Here is a 9750-nt window from a genome sequence, read left to right as displayed (position 1 = left end):
TGAAATGTATCATTGACATCGCCTTCTTCCTCGGGTGGCAGGGTTTGGCATATAGAGGCCATAATTCAGAATCTATCAGAAATGTCTTCGGTGATGAAACTGATTCGCAAAATCGGGGAAACTTTCTAGAATTAGTGAAGCTAGTTCGGAAATACAACCCAACGTTGAATAATCACCTCGAGAAACTTATTGAAACAACGAGAGGCAAAAAGAATGAATCTCGGGGTCGTGGAGATTTTGTTTCATTTCTCAGCAAGACGAGTTTGAACAGTTTCAACGTCATTGGAACTATAGGATTATGGTTCTCACACTCATTTCATTTATTTTGTCTTACGTGTTTTAGACGCTGTTATCATTGGTTGATGATAAATAAAACGAGTACGACCATCAGCTAAAGAGTTGACTGAACTTATTGATGATAACAGCAACAAGATGGACCGCATCGACTGCTCAGCCCCTGGTTGCGAAACATCATGGCCCAACAACACTGCCAGTACCTGCACCCCTGCCTACTCCGGGCCTGGGACCTACTGCACCTGCACGAGCGGCTGGCCAGCTGCCACCCACCACCTTAGCCACACCAACGGCTGAGTCTTGCCCAACTGGTACCAGCCAGATGGTATTGTGAAAGAAACTTTGCTGTGTGTGGTAAATGTTACGAGTTCAACGGCTACAGGCATGCATAAACTCCTGGAAACATCCCTGACCGAAATCGGACTAGATTTGGCAACCTGCATTTCGGATGCCTTTGACGGGGCCGCCAACATGAGCGGTGCCTACGGGGGATTACAGGCTATCCTAAAACAGAACAATGCAAGCCACATCCATACCTGGTGCTATGCACACGTTCTCAACCTTGTTATCAGTGATGCTAGTAGCCCCCGTAGTGTGTTCCCGCTGTGACACTATTTGGCTTACTCACCCAATGTCAAAAATTCTTTAAAGAATCCTACAAGAGGATGGAGGAATGGGAGAGACAGATGCAGACAAAAAGTCCCACCAGAAACTGGTAAAGTTGGAAAGGATTGGCGACACCAGATGGTCGATTCGAAGTAGAGCGCTGAGAAAAATATTCGGTTCATAGAAAGATCAAGATTAGGCCATATTTTTTTATCTGCTGATTGTCTTGAAAAGTGTGTCGCTCAAGTGAATTTCGACAAGCCGTTCGCCATAAGGCGAAATCTATATTAAATAATTTATGCAAATTTTAAACGGCCATTGTGGCGTTCATATATTCGAGAATATTTGATATTACTACCCCTGTCTCAGACTACCTGCAAATGCCCGGATTGGATCTTCTGCAGTCTTGGCGGATGATCAAAGATGCAACCGAACGCTTGAGGAATATCTCGAGGGACTTCGATCATGTACACAAAACTGCCACAGAGTTCATCGCAACCGTAAATAAAAAAATAGAAGACATTGATAAAGATATTTTCATTAACACCAATCACGTGGTGGGGCGCCGTTCATCCGCCGACCTGCGTAAGTCTTTCGAAATTAATTGCCACAACATAATTCTGGATAAAGTATTATCCAGCATTGAGACCCGTTTCATGGCGCATGGGGATTTATACAAAGAAATTTCTGGACGTGTTCTTGAACACTTGCTCTCGAGAAACTTATTGAAACAACGAGAGGCAAAAAGAATGAATTTCGGGGTCGTGGAGATTTTGTTTCATTTCTCAGCAAGACGAGTTTGAACAGACTTTTCAACGTCATTGGAACTATAGGATTATGGTTCTCACACTTATTTCATTTCTTTTGTCTTACGTGTTTTAGACGCTGTTATCATTGGTTGATGATAAATAAAACGAGTACGACCATCAGCTAAAGAGTTGACTGAACTTATTGATCATGACAGCAACAAGATGGACCGCATCGACTGCTCAGCCCCTGGTTGCGAAACATCATGGCCCAACAACACCGCCAGTACCTGCATCCCTGCCTACTCCGGGCCTGGGACCTACTGCACCTGCACGAGCGGCTGGCCAGCTGCCACCCGCCACCTCAGCCACACCAACGGCTGAGTCTTGCCCAACTGGTACCAGCCTGCCCCCTATTCCGACCGACTTGGCCCCAACACCTCGATCTTACGCCATGACTTCTCCATCAACGGCCCTACCATTACAACCGAGCCTAGCAGCCAACGGCCGAGTCCCCCCAAACCCTCCGTGCCCTGATGCCTCACAACGCCCCAGGCCTGAAAGAACATCTAGCAATTGCTGTGGCGCCTCCACCTCCCCCTCGCCACCGCCGGAATGACCGCCAGATAGGTTGGGATGACCCTTTTCTTGTTCACTTATATGTTATATTTCCAATCAGTGTTCATAGTTTTTCATGTTTTCCGCAATCGAAAATGCCATACACTACTTCGTCTTTGTCGTTCCTAAAGACTGGGGGGGGGGCATATAGGACTATGGTTCTCACACTTATTTCATTTCTTTTGTCTTACGTGTTTTAGACGCTGTTATCATTAGTTGATGATAAATAAAACGAGCACGGCCATCAGCTAAAGAGTTCACTGAACTTATTGAGGAACTATGATTCACGAGGAAAGTGCAAAAGAGATAAAAGAGGCTGGCCGATGGTCCGTAGAACTCGACTCATCACAAGATATAAGCGCCCATGATCAATGCGCGATCGTTGGTCGATATGTACATGATGGTATTGTGAAAGAAACTTTGCTGCGTGTGGTAAATGTTACGAGTTCAACGGCTACAGGCATGCATAACCTCCTGGAAACATCCCTGACCGAAATCGGACTAGATTTTGCAATCTGCATTTCGATGCCTTTGACGACGCCGCCAACATGAGCGGTGCCTACGGGGGATTACAGGCTATCCTAAAACAAAACAATGCAAGCCACATCCATACCTGGTGCTATGCACACGTTCTCAACCTTGTTATCAGTGATGCTAGTAGCTGTGACACTGTTTGGCTTACTCACCCAATGTCAAAAATTCTTTAAAGAATCCTACATGAGCATGGAGTAATGGGAGAGACAGATGCAGACTAAAAAGTCCCACCAGAAACTGGTGAAGTTGGAAAGGATTGGCGACACCAGATGGTCGAGTCGAAGTAGAGCGCTGAGAAAAATATTCGGTTCATACAAAGATCAAGATTAGGCCATATTTTTTTATATTCGCTCAAGTGAATTTCGACAAGCCGTTCGCCATAAGGCGAAATCTATATTAAATAATTTATGCAAATTTGAAACGGCCATTGTGGCGTTCATATATTCGAGAATATTCGATATTACTACCCCTGTCTCAGACTACCTGCAAACGCCCGGATTGGATCTTGGAACTGCAGTCTTGGTGGATGATCAAAGATGCAACCGAACGCTTGAGGAATATTTCGAGGGACTTCGATCATGTACACAAAACTGCCACAGAGTTCATCGCAACCGTAAATAAGAAAATAGAAGACATTGAGAAAAATACTTTCATTAACACCAATCACGTGGTGGGGCGCCGATCATCCGCCGACCCGCGTAAGTCTTTCGAAATTAATTGCCACAACATAATTCTGGATAAAGTATTATCCAGCATTGAGACCCGTTTCATGGCGCATGGGGATTTGTACAAAGAAATTTCTGGACGTGTTCTTGAACACTTGCTTTTTTGATGTATGATCTATTTCTTTGGTTGTAGAATGGTAAGGTCTGTTCTCGTGACAACAAATGTTTCCACACTGTGAAAGTGCCCAGCAAGCATTTTCAAGAAATTCCGGTAAAAAAGGTGATTAGAAGCATTATCTCCAAGGCTTGCCTTCTTTCCTTAGTCGACCATACCAAATGTGCTTTCTCAAAAAATAGCCACGCTTAGGCCCGATAAAGTTCAAAGAGACAATGAGGGTGTTAAAATACGAACTGGTAATAATAGTAAAATATTTTTCGCTGTGTATAGTTTTCATATATACCTTATGATTGCTATATTATAATCTAATTTCTAATTATTTTCACTAGTTACCAGTGCTAATAAAGTAACTGCAAGTAACACAATACAAGTTGATACCACAAACTATAATTTTTCGTAGAAAATCAGCACAGCCAAACATGTTCAATACGAATCTGGCTTTGTGCACATGACATGTCAGCAGTATAAAGGAACCCTGCAGCACCAAGAAGCTATATCAGCTAAGATTGTCAACCAGTCATGCTATCACAATTTCCCGAGACGACGGAGAGAGCTATTTACAGAATAGCTACATGAGTTTACAAGAGCAGGCACCATGCCACGATTCAAGATGCCAAAACAAACTTGGCTTATTCTTGAGGATTTTACACAAGCTGCAAATGAACTTATATTATTATTGCACACAATGGCAGTTCACAATTCTCTATCACAAAATAAGCTGGAATACTCTGTTTATCATCAGTTATGTATAGTGTCTCATTTTAATTATTGTTTTGTATTATAGTTCAGGTTAAGACGTTGTATTTTAACACGTTGCTTTAGCTCATAACATGCACATAGTGGTATATTGTTTATTGTTTAGAAAAGAGATTCACACTAGACCTCACCAACTTCACTTTCTGAGAAGAACACAAGCACTCAATGCATTTCATATAACATGCATTTCAATGCTAGCTTTGCAATCATTGCAATGTTCTCAGACGTAACATCTCTAGGTTAGGTCAGTGCAATAAGACTGTGGAATAAATTTACACATGGCTTGATCAAAACAATTAAACAGCGCGCCAGGTTGTCCACGAAAATTAATGGGTTTGGAGAGAAAATTAAGGTTAAAACAATAACCAATAAATGTAAATTAATTGTGCACAAACTAATAAGAACCTAGGTGCACTGTTCTACTCACACCGAACGTTGATGTCAACACGTATGCTCGCATATGCCATAAAAGAACTTGTTATTAGTTATTACACAAGAATCCATGGCATGATACTACCATACAAGAACTAACTAGTTGGGAGGATTCTTGCTCCTTCCTTTTCTGGTGGCAGACATTAACCTAAAATAGCAGGCTAAAGACTATTTGGAGCTTCATATATAGTACCACAATAAATTCACGTGGGAAATGGAAAGAAATGCATATGGAATTACATGAAGCTCCAGCATGTTGAGTTGGTCAATAAAGAAATGATTTGGAACCATTGGTTCATATATTTTTCCGACTATTACAATTATACGTAGCAATTTTATTGCTTGTGTAACAGCAAGGCTAAAATGTCTTAGAAGACTCGTACATCATTACTTTCACCAAAACATGCACGATTCGAGTTTTGATTGTAATCACGTAAACTCTTTTTGATTTCTGCTGCCATTTCTTGTGAATCTCGGACTATCTTGCGATACTATCATCGCAAGATGGTAGATGGTAAATGGTAGATGGTAGTATGGTATATCGACACTGATGGTAGATGGTAGATGGTAGATCGCAAGATGGCGGCTCTCACACAGTTCCCCAGAGCAACAAAAAATTGATTTCATATCTGTAATACAAACAATAAAAGGAAAATCATAGAAAACTTTCAGAACTTTTTGAACACTGGAGAATTCCTCAGGAGAAGACTTGCTCAGTTTGAGTAGCAACGACTATCCGTCCATATTATCTTTCAACACTTCAAACCTCAGTGCGGTCTACAAGATGTCGGGAGAAGGTTCAGGTTCCGAATTCCTTGATGAGGGTCGCTTGGATGAATCTACAGGGAGCGAGAAAAAAGACCCTCAAGCTCTAGGGCGGGGAGCACAGCTAAGAAGACCAGGGAGCTTGATCGTAATGAGATACTGCAGAGAATTAACAAGAAGATAGATAAAGAAAGTGTAGGCACCCTCGTCCACACAATGAACCTGTGGGATCAGGATAACTTTTCTGTCTTCCTGAAGGATATCAAGTACCAGGGCTATAAAGCTAAGACTATCAGAGATACCTTTTCCCTGATTGCTATTGACATCGAGAAAGAGTTTCCCTCTGAACCGTCCTCTGTGGCCATTAATGACAGAGCGTACAATAGAGCACTCAAGGATGCAACATCCATCTGTACCCTAATGCTGGTCAGTGGCACTAAGGCAGCTACAAAAGCAAGAAATATGAGAGACGCCACAAGACTAAGTAGAATACAGACAGATTACAACCTGAAGTTAAAAGTCAACAGGAACACCAGCTCCAGTGAGCTAACATTCGGCAGAGTCGCGGCGGCCTTCCCGGAGTTGATGGCCGTTTCTCTGGCTGGGATAGAAAAAACGTCCAGGAACTCATACCAATATTTTGACAACTCACTCAATCTCCCGTTAGTGTTACAGTTCCCTGGAGCAGCTTCAATTATCCCCAGCTCATGGATGAGGTGGACGACAGAGCACTACGTGTGGTCTATGAAGTTCTCCGTGTCCATCGCATCCAACCCTTCTGAAGAAGCAAGATTGAAGGTTTTGCAGAATGTGGATAAATTCTGGAAAATCTCCACAGGATCCTCAGAGTGGTCTGAGGAAAGAAAGATTTTGATGATGTCCAAGATGGGGCTAAGCAAACCAGTGGAAACCGGGGAGCTGGATATTGTTGGCAGTGCAGCAGGAGGCATTTCCGCCAAAGGCTATGGCACACTCTCGGTTTCTCGCTGCTAGTGCCGAAGTCGCCTATACTGTCGAACTCACAGCAGGAAACACACCGCGAGCGTCCGTCTATATCTGTCTACGCCACAATCACCACTCAGACACTCAAAAAAAACACAGTGCGTGGCCGGCAGGCAGGAAGCCACCGAGTAAGAGGTGAACCAGATGGTGCTTACTAAAGCACACACACAAACATTCAAGTCAAATAGGCACCACGATAACTCGACCACAAGAATCTACAACTCATAAGTCAAAAAACTATCACTCAATGCTTGATGCAATCAGACCACGAAGTTATGACAGGCTGCCACCAAAACGACGATCAATGGTCCTAGTCGCCTAGGAGATTTTAAATCGTTAAAGCTTCGGAGATTTCCATCCTCACAGGCACAACCGCTAAACACTCACCACACAGCAGAAAAAATTAATCCGTTTTAACAAAACATGCAAGATTAACCTTTGGCTAAATGGAAGCCACCAACTGCTTCTGGTCTTCAAATGATGCTCTGATCCTGGACAGGAGTTCAGGGAAGAACCAAAAATCAGTAAATTGATTACGGTTAGCCGATAGCGAAGCTGGAGAAAAAATTACTAATATGGAAACTGATGAAGATAGAATGGGGAGTTAGTACGATCTGCATAGTATGCGATAGCGATAAAGGTAAAACCCCGGTAAGATGCAGATACAATTGAATTGATAAATGTATTATCAATCAAGGCAAAATACAAAGATAAGGTTCCCTTGCAAGACCTGGCCACTAGCGCCGCAGGACCTGACACGGCTCGCCGGAGTGGCGCAGGCCTGATCGCCCCTGCATATTCATGGACACACGCTTCCCAAGCCCTGACTACTGCCCACCAATGATAACTCCAGATTCTTAGCCGACGCACAGTTCACCGCCAGGCATCGACCGAGTCGCCGCCAGCGACCGACGAAGCTCCATTGCCGCCTGCAAGAATCCCACGATTCCACTCGAAAACCACGACCACACAATGCCCGACGCGATTGTCATCGAACTCGCCAGCTCCGGAGACCATCCGTCCAGGACTTTCGGCGCGCTCCCACGACACCTAGCCTGAGGACACTCCAAAACCCCCTTCAGATGCCGCGCTTACCCAGACTAAGTAAAAAAAATTACAATAAATCAAATGACAACTAATGGTTATGTCCTAACTACTATCGGCATTATAAAAAAAACTATAGTTTAAGCAAATAAATATTAGTATTTTTCGTTTCCACTATAATTATCCAGATGTTTAGCAATTAAATTTAAATGTCTTGCCTGTAATTTAAATGGTATTTTCGCTTAAAAATAACATCTTCGTGTTAAAAATAAAATAAGCTTTCGATTGTTAGTAAAACATTATTATTTGTATTATTGCTTATTTGACAAGTTCCACAGTACTATTGTAAATGAGTAGTTACTGATGTTTCTTTCCTTCTTTTCTTTTTAACTTTTATGACTTATTAAACGTTTAGAAATGGATTCTGATCGCTACCAACTCCCCTGGTTAAAACTGGACACACGACCGAGATGTGTGAACTACCTGCGCATAGCAAGCGGATTCAACACAATTCGTGCCAGCCAGCGTAGACCTATTAATTACGACCATAACCAGTAGGCAGAATTATCATGGGGTAAAGGGCATTTGCCCCCGCCTACAGTCAACCAGCCCTAAAGTGTCTGTGACTAAAAAAAATTTATACTGTTTATTATTTTTCCAAAGTTATATTGGGCCCGGACCCTAACACCAACTTTCATGACTAACATTTGTTTTTGCCTTCTACCTTGTTTTCATTTTCTCCGTGTTTTGTGGTTGTACATACAGCAGCTAGAATATTATTCCACCTTTAAATACATACTCTCTGTTCAGCGTTCAGTATGTATCTGATTTTTATGTTTTTGCCTACACCTTGGGTGTTCAGTAAAGCAGTAGTACAGCACGACTCGATACAATGTAATGCATCGCAGAATAAATATTGTCAACTTTATCTACGATCATCTGCTCTATATATTCACCATAATCAGTCACCAGAACCGCTACACTCTCAATTTATTAATTATATCTTGTTTACTCGAGGGCTAGTAAATTGAAAATAAATTGTCAAGTTATGATTTTTTTCTTGTTTGTTGCATAAAAGGACAAAAAGGCTAAAGGGGGGTGCACAGAAGGTCGAGAAAAACAAGAAGACATAGATTCGTCTAGATGCAAAACTATCGCAAAACACGAAAAGAAGACAGTTTTCATAAAACCAAGAGTACTACTTCTTCAACAAGGTGATGATGGTGTCTGTGTTCCTACGTGTTTGTCCTGAGAATACTAAACTTATAAACCCGACAACGTAGAACCCAAAGTTCAAAACTGATCGTCATGTGCTGATGACATGATGTCGAAGATCAGACTCCAGAGGACGAGCCAACGAGGCAAGCTGGTCTCACGCTCCAGGAACACAAGGAGATGATCTGACTATGGATGCCGTAAAGACATCAAAGAAGATTCCAAGATGTTCTGGATTGCATAAAGCTATTCCTCAAGTGGTGCCAACCGTCAGGACCTTTTTATGCATTGGTGAGGAACTGATGGGAAAGTGAAACGATGTTGTACACGATCAATGTTCACACGGGTCATAACCCAACAACGAAACCAATTATTTGTGACCTGGCTATGCTACCTGCCGCCATCGACGGTATCTCTCGCTTCACATGTGTCCTGCGTTGTCTAAAAGAGACTGGTGTCAAATTCTGCAACTGGAATTTTCGATGGAAGCCTGCTGAGTCGTTCAAATCTCCCGCAGACGAAATCAGTGTCATCACCCCCCCCTAGATGCTGTCCGATCAATGGTAATTCGCTGCCAATTTGAAAAGCGGATAGACCATGCGACTGGTACAGAAAAGAATGTACATCTAGATATTGCGAGATGTATTGAAGGCGAGTTGTTGTTGTTCATCAAGTGCTTGCAGCAAGGGGGGTTGGCATTTCGTGCTAGGGATAAAGGCGATCCGGTTCAACAACATAATGGCAACTTCTTGTGGTTTCTGGAGAGCCATTTCCGCAGTTTCGATTCCATTCTGGTCACAGCATCTGACACAGTATGGAATACTGGACGTGGGTCCATGTTTTCCTACCTGTCATCTAACAAATATGTGACAAATTGATTGCACTTCTTGCGCAA

The sequence above is a fragment of the Priapulus caudatus genome, unplaced genomic scaffold, assembly GCF_000485595.1.
Source record: "Priapulus caudatus unplaced genomic scaffold, Priapulus_caudatus-5.0.1 Scaffold552, whole genome shotgun sequence".
NCBI lineage: Eukaryota > Metazoa > Priapulida > Priapulimorpha > Priapulimorphida > Priapulidae > Priapulus > Priapulus caudatus.
Note: the sequence above shows the minus strand (reverse complement) of the source record.